General features: G+C 43.4%; 19 non-coding genes and 1 pseudogene across 19 annotated transcripts; all 20 read right to left on the bottom strand.

Annotated features, from left to right (window-relative positions):
* Positions 1 to 1,567: 1,567 nt before the first annotated feature.
* Positions 1,568 to 1,628, bottom strand: LOC136541125 (small nucleolar RNA snoR126; annotated as a pseudogene).
* A 72-nt stretch (positions 1,629 to 1,700) lies between these two features.
* Positions 1,701 to 1,794, bottom strand: LOC136541124 (small nucleolar RNA snoR126). The gene has a single exon (XR_010780222.1). It is a non-coding gene; the product is annotated as a small nucleolar RNA snoR126 (small nucleolar RNA).
* A 782-nt stretch (positions 1,795 to 2,576) lies between these two features.
* On the bottom strand, positions 2,577 to 2,669 carry LOC136541109 (small nucleolar RNA snoR126). The gene has a single exon (XR_010780207.1). It is a non-coding gene; the product is annotated as a small nucleolar RNA snoR126 (small nucleolar RNA).
* A 71-nt stretch (positions 2,670 to 2,740) lies between these two features.
* LOC136541115 (small nucleolar RNA snoR126) lies at positions 2,741 to 2,835 on the bottom strand. The gene has a single exon (XR_010780213.1). It is a non-coding gene; the product is annotated as a small nucleolar RNA snoR126 (small nucleolar RNA).
* A 291-nt stretch (positions 2,836 to 3,126) lies between these two features.
* Positions 3,127 to 3,223, bottom strand: LOC136541123 (small nucleolar RNA snoR126). Its single transcript, XR_010780221.1, has one exon. It is a non-coding gene; the product is annotated as a small nucleolar RNA snoR126 (small nucleolar RNA).
* A 478-nt stretch (positions 3,224 to 3,701) lies between these two features.
* LOC136541107 (small nucleolar RNA snoR126) lies at positions 3,702 to 3,794 on the bottom strand. The gene has a single exon (XR_010780205.1). It is a non-coding gene; the product is annotated as a small nucleolar RNA snoR126 (small nucleolar RNA).
* Positions 3,795 to 3,865: 71 nt separating this feature from the next.
* Positions 3,866 to 3,959, bottom strand: LOC136541114 (small nucleolar RNA snoR126). The gene has a single exon (XR_010780212.1). It is a non-coding gene; the product is annotated as a small nucleolar RNA snoR126 (small nucleolar RNA).
* A 291-nt stretch (positions 3,960 to 4,250) lies between these two features.
* Positions 4,251 to 4,347, bottom strand: LOC136541122 (small nucleolar RNA snoR126). The gene has a single exon (XR_010780220.1). It is a non-coding gene; the product is annotated as a small nucleolar RNA snoR126 (small nucleolar RNA).
* A 477-nt stretch (positions 4,348 to 4,824) lies between these two features.
* On the bottom strand, positions 4,825 to 4,917 carry LOC136541110 (small nucleolar RNA snoR126). Its single transcript, XR_010780208.1, has one exon. It is a non-coding gene; the product is annotated as a small nucleolar RNA snoR126 (small nucleolar RNA).
* A 71-nt stretch (positions 4,918 to 4,988) lies between these two features.
* Positions 4,989 to 5,083, bottom strand: LOC136541111 (small nucleolar RNA snoR126). Its single transcript, XR_010780209.1, has one exon. It is a non-coding gene; the product is annotated as a small nucleolar RNA snoR126 (small nucleolar RNA).
* A 291-nt stretch (positions 5,084 to 5,374) lies between these two features.
* Positions 5,375 to 5,471, bottom strand: LOC136541121 (small nucleolar RNA snoR126). Its single transcript, XR_010780219.1, has one exon. It is a non-coding gene; the product is annotated as a small nucleolar RNA snoR126 (small nucleolar RNA).
* A 479-nt stretch (positions 5,472 to 5,950) lies between these two features.
* LOC136541106 (small nucleolar RNA snoR126) lies at positions 5,951 to 6,043 on the bottom strand. Its single transcript, XR_010780204.1, has one exon. It is a non-coding gene; the product is annotated as a small nucleolar RNA snoR126 (small nucleolar RNA).
* Positions 6,044 to 6,114: 71 nt separating this feature from the next.
* On the bottom strand, positions 6,115 to 6,208 carry LOC136541113 (small nucleolar RNA snoR126). Its single transcript, XR_010780211.1, has one exon. It is a non-coding gene; the product is annotated as a small nucleolar RNA snoR126 (small nucleolar RNA).
* Positions 6,209 to 6,498: 290 nt separating this feature from the next.
* On the bottom strand, positions 6,499 to 6,595 carry LOC136541120 (small nucleolar RNA snoR126). Its single transcript, XR_010780218.1, has one exon. It is a non-coding gene; the product is annotated as a small nucleolar RNA snoR126 (small nucleolar RNA).
* Positions 6,596 to 7,072: 477 nt separating this feature from the next.
* LOC136541105 (small nucleolar RNA snoR126) lies at positions 7,073 to 7,165 on the bottom strand. Its single transcript, XR_010780203.1, has one exon. It is a non-coding gene; the product is annotated as a small nucleolar RNA snoR126 (small nucleolar RNA).
* A 71-nt stretch (positions 7,166 to 7,236) lies between these two features.
* On the bottom strand, positions 7,237 to 7,330 carry LOC136541112 (small nucleolar RNA snoR126). The gene has a single exon (XR_010780210.1). It is a non-coding gene; the product is annotated as a small nucleolar RNA snoR126 (small nucleolar RNA).
* A 291-nt stretch (positions 7,331 to 7,621) lies between these two features.
* LOC136541118 (small nucleolar RNA snoR126) lies at positions 7,622 to 7,718 on the bottom strand. The gene has a single exon (XR_010780216.1). It is a non-coding gene; the product is annotated as a small nucleolar RNA snoR126 (small nucleolar RNA).
* A 477-nt stretch (positions 7,719 to 8,195) lies between these two features.
* On the bottom strand, positions 8,196 to 8,288 carry LOC136541104 (small nucleolar RNA snoR126). The gene has a single exon (XR_010780202.1). It is a non-coding gene; the product is annotated as a small nucleolar RNA snoR126 (small nucleolar RNA).
* A 71-nt stretch (positions 8,289 to 8,359) lies between these two features.
* LOC136541116 (small nucleolar RNA snoR126) lies at positions 8,360 to 8,453 on the bottom strand. The gene has a single exon (XR_010780214.1). It is a non-coding gene; the product is annotated as a small nucleolar RNA snoR126 (small nucleolar RNA).
* Positions 8,454 to 8,848: 395 nt separating this feature from the next.
* Positions 8,849 to 8,944, bottom strand: LOC136541117 (small nucleolar RNA snoR126). Its single transcript, XR_010780215.1, has one exon. It is a non-coding gene; the product is annotated as a small nucleolar RNA snoR126 (small nucleolar RNA).
* Positions 8,945 to 12,633: the final 3,689 nt, after the last annotated feature.

The following is a 12,633-nucleotide window of genomic DNA, read 5'->3' as shown; positions in this document are numbered from 1 at the left end:
ATTAAGCTTAAAAACATAAGCACGAGGCTCTGATACCAATTGAAAGGATCAAGATGCCCAAAAGGGGGGGTGAATTGGACTAATTCTAAATTTTTCTTGCAATAATTAAATCCTACGGTTAGCCCAATTAACCTCTTGTGCCTAGAAAAGTGTTTCTATCAATCTAACGCACAAAGAACTTGCAACCTATGTTCCAAACTTACTCTAGCATGATAATTCTATGAATGTAAGAACAAGTATTGAATTGCTTAAAGTAAATGCTCAAAGTAATGGGGAGAGAGGAACGCGGCGATATTTTACCGAGGTATCGGAGAGTCACCACTCGCCACTAGTCCTCGTTGGAGCACCCGCGCAAGGGTATAGCTCCCCCTTGATCCGTACAAGGATCAAATACTCTCTACGAGTTGATTATTCGAAACTCCGTCGCGGTGAATCCCCAAAACCGCTCACAACTTGAGTTGGGTCACCCATAAGCTCCGCCGGGTGATCACCAAGCTCCCAATCACCATCAAGCCGTCTAGATGACGGCGATCACCAAGCTCCCAATCACCACAAACTCTCACTTGACCACTCGAAGCCTAATGAGAACGGTGGATGCACACTTTGCTACCCTTGATTCACTATTGAGGCTACTCTCTTGGATTCTCAAATCTCAATCACCTCACTAGTACCTTGCTCTTCTTGGCACTCACAAACGTGTTTCTCAGCTGTTGAAATGAGCAAAAGTGGCTCCACACACGAGTGGAGCGTCTATTTATAAGGCAGCCTAAAAAACGAACCGTTATGTGCCTCTGCGGGATGACCGGACGCTCCGGTCAGTTCAACCCGCACACCAATGTTTAAGTGTTGACCGGACGCTGGCAGGGTCCGATCACTACTGACCGGACGCGTCTGGTCGCATTAAACCCTCACTAGATGCTTACTGTACTCGACCGAACGCTGAATCCTCAGGGTCCGGTCAGCATTGACCGGACACGTCCGGTCGCAGATTCACTCTTCTGGAACCTTACTGGAGTAGACCGGACGCTGCCTCTCAGTAAGCATTGTCATTAATCACCGAAACCCAACTAGGGGCCTAGATGCTTTCAGGACTGAAGGCAACACACCAAAGAGCGAGAGATAAACTCAATCTCTGGCTAATCTCATTAAACAAATAGTTCAATAGTTATACAGGCAATCTTAACAAACCAATGCTAGATTAATGGAATAACAAACCAAGGTGATAACTCTCCTAAACTGTAGGATCCTGCCAACTAAACTGAATTCACGGCGACTGTGTCCAGGTGCATTGCGCCGCCGCGGTGCGCGCCGTGGCGAGGCCCACTGCTCAGCCACGGTGTCTGCGCTGATAGACCCTTTAGGTCATAACAATCCAACTTGAGAACTAGCCAAAAATCACAACAGACAAGTAACAACTAGCATCATTTTGGAGTATTGCCACCATAAGTGAATAAAGAAATCAAAACTGAGCTAAACAAAACTCAAATAAGCGAGGGACAACAGAAAAAGGTCATACTTTTCGTGCGAAGCATAAAGATAGGTACTACTGATATCTCTTCCAGAAAATATGGCCCTTGAATAAATCAAGTCTCAGCATCGAGAAACGAACATTTTTGTCATCACAGCCACCCTATATAACCCAGATGCGCGAAAAGGCCATAACCTTGTAACAATAAATAGGGAAAACATACTCATTTGCACTGGCTTAGACACGAACAAAGGTCATCAAAGTTTTGTCCTTGAAAAAAATCAAGTATCAGGATCGAGAAACATATGTTCTTGTCATCCCAGCCACGCCAGATGAGCCAAAGACACTAATAAGAAATCCAATCGACACACAAATACAAGATGAAATCCATCCCTTGGCCATTTATCCGGTCAGCTGCAGATAAAAGGATATTTGCACCCCCGACCATCCCACGACCAAAATCAAATAAACAATAGTGCAAAATCCTTAGTAGAACAAAAGTTTCAAGAACACAAAGGATCGGACTCGAAACTGCCTCTGCCAGGAAGTAACCAGCAGGAATAAAAATCAAGGATGGAAAGATCAGCAGAAAGGTTGGTAAACCAAATAACCTTTTTATCATCACTGCCACGCAGCAGCAGCAGCAGAGGCAGATCTACTCATCACCAGGTCCCAACTAACATTGATTAAAGAGGAAAAAATGGCTACCACATAGAGCTGCAGCAATCAAATTGATGTGCAAGGGTGCGTAACCAGAAGCCCATCGTTTATTCGGGCTGCGGCTATTAGAGCCCCAGACTGATCTGGGTGCGACTGGAAGAAGAACGCCATAGCCATCGAATCTAGAAACCACAGCTCCTCGTAAATGACCAACCTCCCATTAATAACTTGGTGGAGCAAAAATTCAAGCAAGAAAAGAAAGTGTGATCGACACGACAAACTCAGGAAGAACAAACTCTCGGTCTCAGCAATCTAGAGAGGGCAAAGGCCAAATATCTATCCAAATCGATAAGGCTGCGATAAGGAACTGAGAGCAAAGAGAAGGGAAGGGAGAGATAAAAGAGGCAAGAAAAAGAGGTTCATAGTTTTCAAGCAAAGAATGAATGTGCTGACTCAGACACGCACAGAGCTCATCAAAATATGGTCCTTGAATAAATCAAGTCTCAGCATCGAGAAACGAATATTTTTGTCATCACAGCCACCCTAAATAACCCAGATGCATGAAAGGCCATAACCATGTAACAATAAATAAGGAAAACATGCTCGTTTGCACTGGCTCAGACACGCACAAAGGTCATCAAAGTTTGGTCCTTGAAAAAAAATCAAGTATCAGGATCGAGAAACATATGTTCTTGTCATCCCAGCCACGCCAGATGAGCCAAAGACACTAATAAGAATTCCAATCGACACACAAATACAAGATGAAATCTATCCCTTTGCCATTTATCCTGTCAGCTGCAGATAAAAGGATATTTGCAACCCCGACCATCCCACGACCAAAATCAAATAAACAATAGTGCAAAATCCTTAGTAGAGCAAAAGTTTCAAGAACACAAAGGATCGGACTCGAAACTGCCTCTGCCAGGTAGTAACCAGCAGGAATAAAAATCAAGGATGGAAAGATCAGCAGAAAGGTTGGTAAACCACTCTGCATTGCATTGGCTCAGACACGCATAAATAAGGTCATCACGGTTTGATCCTTAAATGGCATTAAGAATCATAATCAACCAAATAACCTTTTTATCATCACTGCCACGCAGCAGCAGCAGCAGAGGCAGATCTACTCATCACCAGGTCCCAACTAACATTGATTGAAGAGGAAAAAATGGCTACCACATAGAGCTGCAGCAATCAAATTGATGTGCGAGGGTGCGTAACCAGAAGCCCATCGTTTATTCGGGCTGCGGCTATTAGAGCCCCAGACTGATCTGGGTGCAGGCTGGAAGAAGAACGCCATAGCCATCGAATCTAGAAACCACAGCTCCTCGTAAATGACCAACCTCCCATTAATAACTTGGTGGAGCAAAAATTCAAGCAAGAAAAGAAAGTGTGATCGACACGACAAACTCAGGAAGAGCAAACTCTCGGTCTCAGCAATCTAGAGAGGGCAAAGGCCAAATATCTATCCAAATCGATAAGGCTGCGATAAGGAACTGAGAGCAAAGAGAAGGGAAGGGAGAGATAAAAGAGGCAATAAAAGAGGTTCATAGTTTTCAAGCAAAGAATGAATGTGCTGACTCAGACACGCACAGAGCTCATCAAAATATGGTCCTTGAATAAATCAAGTCTCAGCATCGAGAAACGAATATTTTTGTCATCACAGCCACCCTAAATAACCCAGATGCATGAAAGGCCATAACCATGTAACAATAAATAAGGAAAACATGCTCGTTTGCAGTGGCTCAGACACGCACAAAGGTCATCAAAGTTTGGTCCTTGAAAAAAATCAAGTATCAGGATCGAGAAACATATGTTCTTGTCATCCCAGCCACGCCAGATGAGCCAAAGACACTAATAAGAAATCCAATCTGACACACAAATACAAGATGAAATCTATCCCTTTGCCATTTATCCTGTCAGCTGCAGATAAAAGGATATTTGCACCCCGACCATCCCACGACCAAAATCAAATAAACAATAGTGCAAAATCCTTAGTAGAGCAAAAGTTTCAAGAACACAAAGGATCGGACTCGAAACTGCCTCTGCCAGGAAGTAACCAGCAGGAATAAAAATCAAGGATGGAAAGATCAGCAGAAAGGTTGGTAAACCACTCTGCATTGCATTGGCTCAGACACGCATAAATAAGGTCATCACGGTTTGATCCTTAAATGGCATTAAGAATCATAATCAACCAAATAACCTTTTTATCATCACTGCCACGCAGCAGCAGCAGCAGAGGCAGATCTACTCATCACCAGGTCCCAACTAACATTGATTGAAGAGGAAAAAATGGCTACCACATAGAGCTGCAGCAATCAAATTGATGTGCGAGGGTGCGTAACCAGAAGCCCATCGTTTATTCGGGCTGCGGCTATTAGAGCCCCAGACTGATCTGGGTGCGGCTGGAAGAAGAACGCCATAGCCATCGAATCTAGAAACCACAGCTCCCCGTAAATGACCAACCTCCCATTAATAACTTGGTGGAGCAAAAATTCAAGCAAGAAAAGAAAGTGTGAACGACACGACAAACTCAGGAAGAGCAAACTCTCGGTCTCAGCAATCTAGAGAGGGCAAAGGCCAAATATCTATCCAAATCGATAAGGCTGCGATAAGGAACTGAGAGCAAAGAGAAGGGAAGGGAGAGATAAAAGAGGCAATAAAAGAGGTTCATAGTTTTCAAGCAAAGAATGAATGTGCTGACTCAGACACGCACAGAGTTCATCAAAATATGGTCCTTGAATAAATCAAGTCTCAGCATCGAGAAACGAATATTTTTTTCATCACAGCCACCCTAAATAACCCAGATGCATGAAAGGCCATAACCATGTAACAATAAATAAGGAAAACATGCTCGTTTGCAGTGGCTCAGACACGCACAAAGGTCATCAAAGTTTGGTCCTTGAAAAAAAATCAAGTATCAGGATCGAGAAACATATGTTCTTGTCATCCCAGCCACGCCAGATGAGCCAAAGACACTAATAAGAAATCCAATCGACACACAAATACAAGATGAAATCTATCCCTTTGCCATTTATCCTGTCAGCTGCAGATAAAAGGATATTTGCATCCCCGACCATCCCACGACCAAAATCAAATAAACAATCGTGCAAAATCCTTAGTAGAGCAAAAGTTTCAAGAACACAAAGGATCGGACCCGAAACTGCCTGTGTCTGGTAGTAACCAGCAGGAATAAAAATCAAGGATGGAAAGATCAGCAGAAAGGTTGGTAAACCACTCTGCATTGCATTGGCTCAGACACGCATAAATAAGGTCATCACGGTTTGATCCTTAAATGGCATTAAGAATCATAATCAACCAAATAACCTTTTTATCATCACTGCCACGCAGCAGCAGCAGCAGAGGCAGATCTACTCATCACCAGGTCCCAACTAACATTGATTGAAGAGGAAAAAATGGCTACCACATAGAGCTGCAGCAATCAAATTGATGTGCGAGGGTGCGTAACCAGAAGCCCATCGTTTATTCGGGCTGCGGCTATTAGAGCCCCAGACTGATCTGGGTGCAGGCTGGAAGAAGAACGCCATAGCCATCGAATCTAGAAACCACAAGCTCCTCGTAAATGACCAACCTCCCATTAATAACTTGGTGGAGCAAAAATTCAAGCAAGAAAAGAAAGTGTGATCGACACGACAAACTCAGGAAGAGCAAACTCTCGGTCTCAGCAATCTAGAGAGGGCAAAGGCCAAATATCTATCCAAATCGATAAGGCTGCGATAAGGAACTGAGAGCAAAGAGAAGGGAAGGGAGAGATAAAAGAGGCAATAAAAGAGGTTCATAGTTTTCAAGCAAAGAATGAATGTGCTGACTCAGACACGCACAGAGCTCATCAAAATATGGTCCTTGAATAAATCAAGTCTCAGCATCGAGAAACGAATATTTTTGTCATCACAGCCACCCTAAATAACCCAGATGCATGAAAGGCCATAACCATGTAACAATAAATAAGGAAAACATGCTCGTTTGCAGTGGCTCAGACACGCACAAAGGTCATCAAAGTTTGGTCCTTGAAAAAAATCAAGTATCAGGATCGAGAAACATATGTTCTTGTCATCCCAGCCACGCCAGATGAGCCAAAGACACTAATAAGAAATCCAATCGACACACAAATACAAGATGAAATCTATCCCTTTGCCATTTATCCTGTCAGCTGCAGATAAAAGGATATTTGCATCCCCGACCATCCCACGACCAAAATCAAATAAACAATCGTGCAAAATCCTTAGTAGAGCAAAAGTTTCAAGAACACAAAGGATCGGACCCGAAACTGCCTGTGTCTGGTAGTAACCAGCAGAATAAAAATCAAGGATGGAAAGATCAGCAGAAAGGTTGGTAAACCACTCTGCATTGCATTGGCTCAGACACGCATAAATAAGGTCATCACGGTTTGATCCTTAAATGGCATTAAGAATCATAATCAACCAAATAACCTTTTTATCATCACTGCCACGCAGCAGCAGCAGCAGAGGCAGATCTACTCATCACCAGGTCCCAACTAACATTGATTGAAGAGGAAAAAATGGCTACCACATAGAGCTGCAGCAATCAAATTGATGTGCGAGGGTGCGTAACCAGAAGCCCATCGTTTATTCGGGCTGCGGCTATTAGAGCCCCAGACTGATCTGGGTGCAGCTGGAAGAAGAACGCCATAGCCATCGAATCTAGAAACCACAACTCCTCGTAAATGACCAACCTCCCATTAATAACTTGGTGGAGCAAAAATTCAAGCAAGAAAAGAAAGTGTGATCGACACGACAAACTCAGGAAGAGCAAACTCTCGGTCTCAGCAATCTAGAGAGGGCAAAGGCCAAATATCTATCCAAATCGATAAGGCTGCGATAAGGAACTGAGAGCAAAGAGAAGGGAAGGGAGAGATAAAAGAGGCAATAAAAGAGGTTCATAGTTTTCAAGCAAAGAATGAATGTGCTGACTCAGACACGCACAGAGCTCATCAAAATATGGTCCTTGAATAAATCAAGTCTCAGCATCGAGAAACGAATATTTTTGTCATCACAGCCACCCTAAATAACCCAGATGCATGAAAGGCCATAACCATGTAACAATAAATAAGGAAAACATGCTCGTTTGCAGTGGCTCAGACACGCACAAAGGTCATCAAAGTTTGGTCCTTGAAAAAAATCAAGTATCAGGATCGAGAAACATATGTTCTTGTCATCCCAGCCACGCCAGATGAGCCAAAGACACTAATAAGAAATCCAATCTGACACACAAATACAAGATGAAATCTATCCCTTTGCCATTTATCCTGTCAGCTGCAGATAAAAGGATATTTGCACCCCGACCATCCCACGACCAAAATCAAATAAACAATAGTGCAAAATCCTTAGTAGAGCAAAAGTTTCAAGAACACAAAGGATCGGACTCGAAACTGCCTCTGCCAGGAAGTAACCAGCAGGAATAAAAATCAAGGATGGAAAGATCAGCAGAAAGGTTGGTAAACCACTCTGCATTGCATTGGCTCAGACACGCATAAATAAGGTCATCACGGTTTGATCCTTAAATGGCATTAAGAATCATAATCAACCAAATAACCTTTTTATCATCACTGCCACGCAGCAGCAGCAGCAGAGGCAGATCTACTCATCACCAGGTCCCAACTAACATTGATTGAAGAGGAAAAAATGGCTACCACATAGAGCTGCAGCAATCAAATTGATGTGCGAGGGTGCGTAACCAGAAGCCCATCGTTTATTCGGGCTGCGGCTATTAGAGCCCCAGACTGATCTGGGTGTGGCTGGAAGAAAAACGCCATAGCCATCGAATCTAGAAACCACAGCTCCTCGTAAATGACCAACCTCCCATTAATAACTTGGTGGAGCAAAAATTCAAGCAAGAAAAGAAAGTGTGATCGACACGACAAACTCAGGAAGAGCAAACTCTCGGTCTCAGCAATCTAGAGAGGGCAAAGGCCAAATATCTATCCAAATCGATAAGGCTGCGATAAGGAACTGAGAGCAAAGAGAAGGGAAGGGAGAGATAAAAGAGGCAATAAAAGAGGTTCATAGTTTTCAAGCAAAGAATGAATGTGCTGACTCAGACACGCACAGAGCTCATCAAAATATGGTCCTTGAATAAATCAAGTCTCAGCATCGAGAAACGAATATTTTTGTCATCACAGCCACCCTAAATAACCCAGATGCATGAAAGGCCATAACCATGTAACAATAAATAAGGAAAACATGCTCATTTGCACTGGCTCAGACACGCACAAAGGTCATCAAAGTTTGGTCCTTGAAAAAAATCAAGTATCAGGATCGAGAAACATATGTTCTTGTCATCCCAGCCACGCCAGATGAGCCAAAGACACTAATAAGAATTCCAATCGACACACAAATACAAGATGAAATCTATCCCTTTGCCATTTATCCTGTCAGCTGCAGATAAAAGGATATTTGCAACCCCGACCATCCCACGACCAAAATCAAATAAACAATAGTGCAAAATCCTTAGTAGAGCAAAAGTTTCAAGAACACAAAGGATAAAAGGATATTTGCACCCTGAATTAATTACCATCTCACGACCGAAATCAAATAAACAATACTGTAAAATCCTTAGTAGAGCACAAGTTTCAGGAACACAAGGATCAGACACAAAACCGCCTCTGCCAGGAAGGAATCAGCAGGAATAAAAATCGAAGATGAAAAGATCAGCAAAAAGGCCAGTAAGCATGGCTGCATTGCATCGGCTCAGACACACACAAATAAGGTCATCACGATTTGATCCTTAAATAGCATTAAAATCATAATCAACAAAATAACCTTTTTGTCATCACAGCCACACAGCAGCAGCAGCAGGGGCAGATCTACTCATCACCCGGGCCCAACTAACATTGATTGAAGAAAAAAAAAATGGCTACAACATAGAACGGCAGCAATCAAATTGATGTGCGAGGGTGCGTAACCAGAAGCCCATCGTTTACTCGGGCTGTGGCTATTAGAGCCCCAGATTGATCTGGGAGCGGCTGGAAGAAGAACGCCGTGGCCATCGAATCCAAAAACCACGGCTCCTCTGAAATGACCAACCTCCCATTAATAAATAGGTGGAGCAAATTCAAGAAAGAAAAGAAAGCGTGATCGATTACATGACAAACTCAGCAAGAGCAAACTCTCGGTCTCAGCAATCTAGAGAGGGTAAAGGCCAAATATATATCCAAATCGATAAAAGGAGACTTGAAATGATGGAATATACCCAAGGACTTAGCCTTAGATAGGAGTGCTTGGAAAACAGCTATTCACGTGCCTGAACCTTGATTGCTTCTGCTGGGTTTCAACTCTAGCCTACCCCAACTTGTTTGGGACTTAAAGGTTTTGTTGTTGTTGTTGTTGTTGATAAGGCTGCGATGACAAACTGAGAGCAAAGAGGAGGGCGTTGGGAGAGATTTGGTCTACGTGCGTTTGTTTTGGGGTTGAATTAAGAGCAACTCCAAGAGCATCCATAAAACTTGGATAAAAAACAAAACTCCAAAAAAATAGACCCCAAAATACAACTGTACCACAGCAAAAAAGGGTGTACCCAGTGCAGAGAGCTCCCGCTCTGTGCGGGGTCTGGGGAAGGGTGTCAGTGGCAAGCCTTACCCTCGCCTGTGCAATGCAATGAGACCACGACTCGAACCCGGGACCTTCCGGTCACAGGCAGTAAGACTCTACCGCTTGCACCAGACCCGCCCTTCACAACTGTACCACAGCAGCTGCCCAAAATCCTTTTTTTAAGTGCCACGTAATTAGTTATTTTAATCGAGTTTCTCCTGACTTCATCGGATTGCAAGGTTCAGCGCCATTTCCCGTTGCGCTGCCCATGCCAGCTGAGGCCAGCAGCATCCAGCTGCCCAGCCAGGACAGGACACAGGGAGGCAGCCATGGCAGCTGCCAGCAAGGAAGGAGGCTTCAAGTGCCATTGATTAAACCAGAATTTTCAGCGTTTTGACATAACAACTTGTAGTGGAATGGCCAGGAAAACTAAAAGCTACCCTGTCACGGTTATTCCACCCCTAACTGAACAACTCAGTTTCCTGGTAGTGGTAGCATGACCAGTGCCGAAACATAAGCTAAAAGGCAATTCATCATTCATTTTTTTCAGAAGCAACATATGAAAGGGGAAAAAAGCCATGGTATAGGGACAATAAAATAAAGAAGATATGGGACACTCAGATTGGTAAGGAAGGTAATAGGTAGCTGTGATAACATTACATAGTGTCAAGTAAATCAAATTCAGAGTTAGTCAAGTAATCTATGCTACTAGGTAGTAGTACATGCCAACATTACTACATTAGGCAGTACTGCTCATTATCTGACGAAGGGGAACTGAACATAACATAAAGCTACTAGCCACTGGAAGTCGGAGAAAGTTGGTTTGGGAAAATCCCAGATTTCCTCATAACCTTGAGTTCTCTTAATCAACTCAATTTGCATCGCCACAATGAGCACGAGAAGAACAGAACATGTTAAGATATTGTAGAGGCAGCAGAAACATTGCAAGATCATTACACCCCTGAAGCCTGACATGTTTAGTTTTGCTAGAGAAATTATTCAGTACTGATCATGATGCTTGCTCAACACTTGCCCTGCCCGTGTTCTGAATTCTGATTACATAAAAATTGCTTTGCCCTGACCTACCCTATTCTGTAACATAAAGTGATCTTCAGGCAATTGTATTGTGGAAGTGACACCACCTCATAGGGATGCTCATTAGTCATTAGTAACACAAACGTAAGTGCTCGCCAGTACAAACTAAACTTCTGGGGATGATGTAGCTGAATGTCAAACATGCAAACACAGGAAACTCACCGGAGGAGAACAACGCAGCAGGAAACTCACCGGAGGAGAGTGGCTTCCGTAGCACTAGGCGAGGGGAACTCGTCGTCACCACCTTCTGCTGACAGCGCATCCGGAGCAACTTATGCAGTGGCCGGCCGTTGACGCTACTAGGACCTGCTGTCTGCAACGGAAAGGATACGCCGCTGCCGAGCGGCTGGGGATAGGGATCGACTTGCCGGCGCCGCGATTGGGTTCTCCCCGGGCCATGGGCGGCGGAATCGCTTCACGGGGGTGCGCCGACATGGCGTCCCTACAGAAATGGCGGCACGCGACGGGGGGAACGGGAACGCGGCAGTCGGCGGGCCGCGCGGGAGACGGATGAAGACGGCCTTCGGCGCGCGCGGGAAAGGAGCGCCGTGCTCCTCGCGCTCGCAGGACAGAGCGGAGCCGGATCTCCATCTCCACCTCTAGCTAGCGACTTAGCGAGGATTGCAGGATGCGGCATGGTGTGCAGAGCGTCTTGTAGTCGAGTGCCAGTGAGAAGATTCTAGAGGGAACTGGGAACCCTACCTAATTGTGCTGGGCTTTCTGATCTGGAATTTGTACTGCTTAGACATACGGCCCAAGAAGCCCACGAGTTAAACTTCCTCATTGAGTATGACGCGAATTCTGGATTTTCCTTTTTCCTTCAAAATCTACAATTCAAGTTATTGCCATCAATTTTCCTAAAGACAATGTTAGTAGTATTTTGCATCAAAGTATGATGCGAATTCTGCATTTTCATTTTCCTTCTATAATAAATCTACAACTCAAGGTTTTGCCATAAATTTATAGTAGAGAGCTAAAGTCTCTAAACAGATGGTTTAAAGTTAGCTAGCTCACATTTAGGCCCCGTTCGCTTGTCTTATCATCCGTACTTTTCAGTTTATTTTTTCAGTCGGAACAGTATTTCTCTCACAACAAATCAGCCGGAACAATGTTTCGGCTTGTTTTTTCAGCGAAACGAACGAAGCCTTAGACCTCAAAAGTGAGCTAAAGTGCTCTAAAATTTTTAGCCCTCGATGGTACTTTGCATCATTGTTGACTCTGAATTCCATTTTTTTTCCTTCTAAATTTATTGGCACAGAATTATAGTAGAAATAAACTTAAGCAATGTGTTGATACGAATTCTAGATTTTATTTTCCCTTCTAAATCTACACAAATTTATTTATATAGCAAGAATCTTGCTTCACATTTAAAATTACACAAAAATAGATTTTTCATCGAAAAAGATGTGTACGAAGACATTTGAGAAAACATCAACATTTGTCGTCTCATCTAGCAAATAACATAAGAGTAGTTGGTTGGATATTCAAGAGAAGTAATTTAATCATTCGAATTTTTTTCTTGTTTTATTATTAGTCTTAAAGTAGTCTTAGATTTTTTTTTACATTTTGATGAGCCTCATTTCGAGAAATTTATGGAATAAAGAATAAGAACAAGGATAAACTTAAGATAATGTTAGTGCGGAGTATCTAGTATCACCATATGGCAGTTTGAGTATGACGCCATGGACTTTGTCGTCGTATTTGCTTCAGGTTTTTACCAGATCGAAAATGACTATGTTGAAAAGGAAAATTTAGAGGTTGCTGAGCAGTTTGGATGAGTGGATCCCTTGGATGACCCCAACTCCCCCAGGATCTCCACAAACCCGAGATCGGAACAAAAGAAAC

The sequence above is a fragment of the Miscanthus floridulus genome, chromosome 2 (assembly GCF_019320115.1).
Source record: "Miscanthus floridulus cultivar M001 chromosome 2, ASM1932011v1, whole genome shotgun sequence".
Taxonomy (NCBI): Eukaryota; Viridiplantae; Streptophyta; class Magnoliopsida; order Poales; family Poaceae; genus Miscanthus; species Miscanthus floridulus.
Note: the sequence above shows the minus strand (reverse complement) of the source record. Positions and strands in the feature narration are given on the sequence as shown.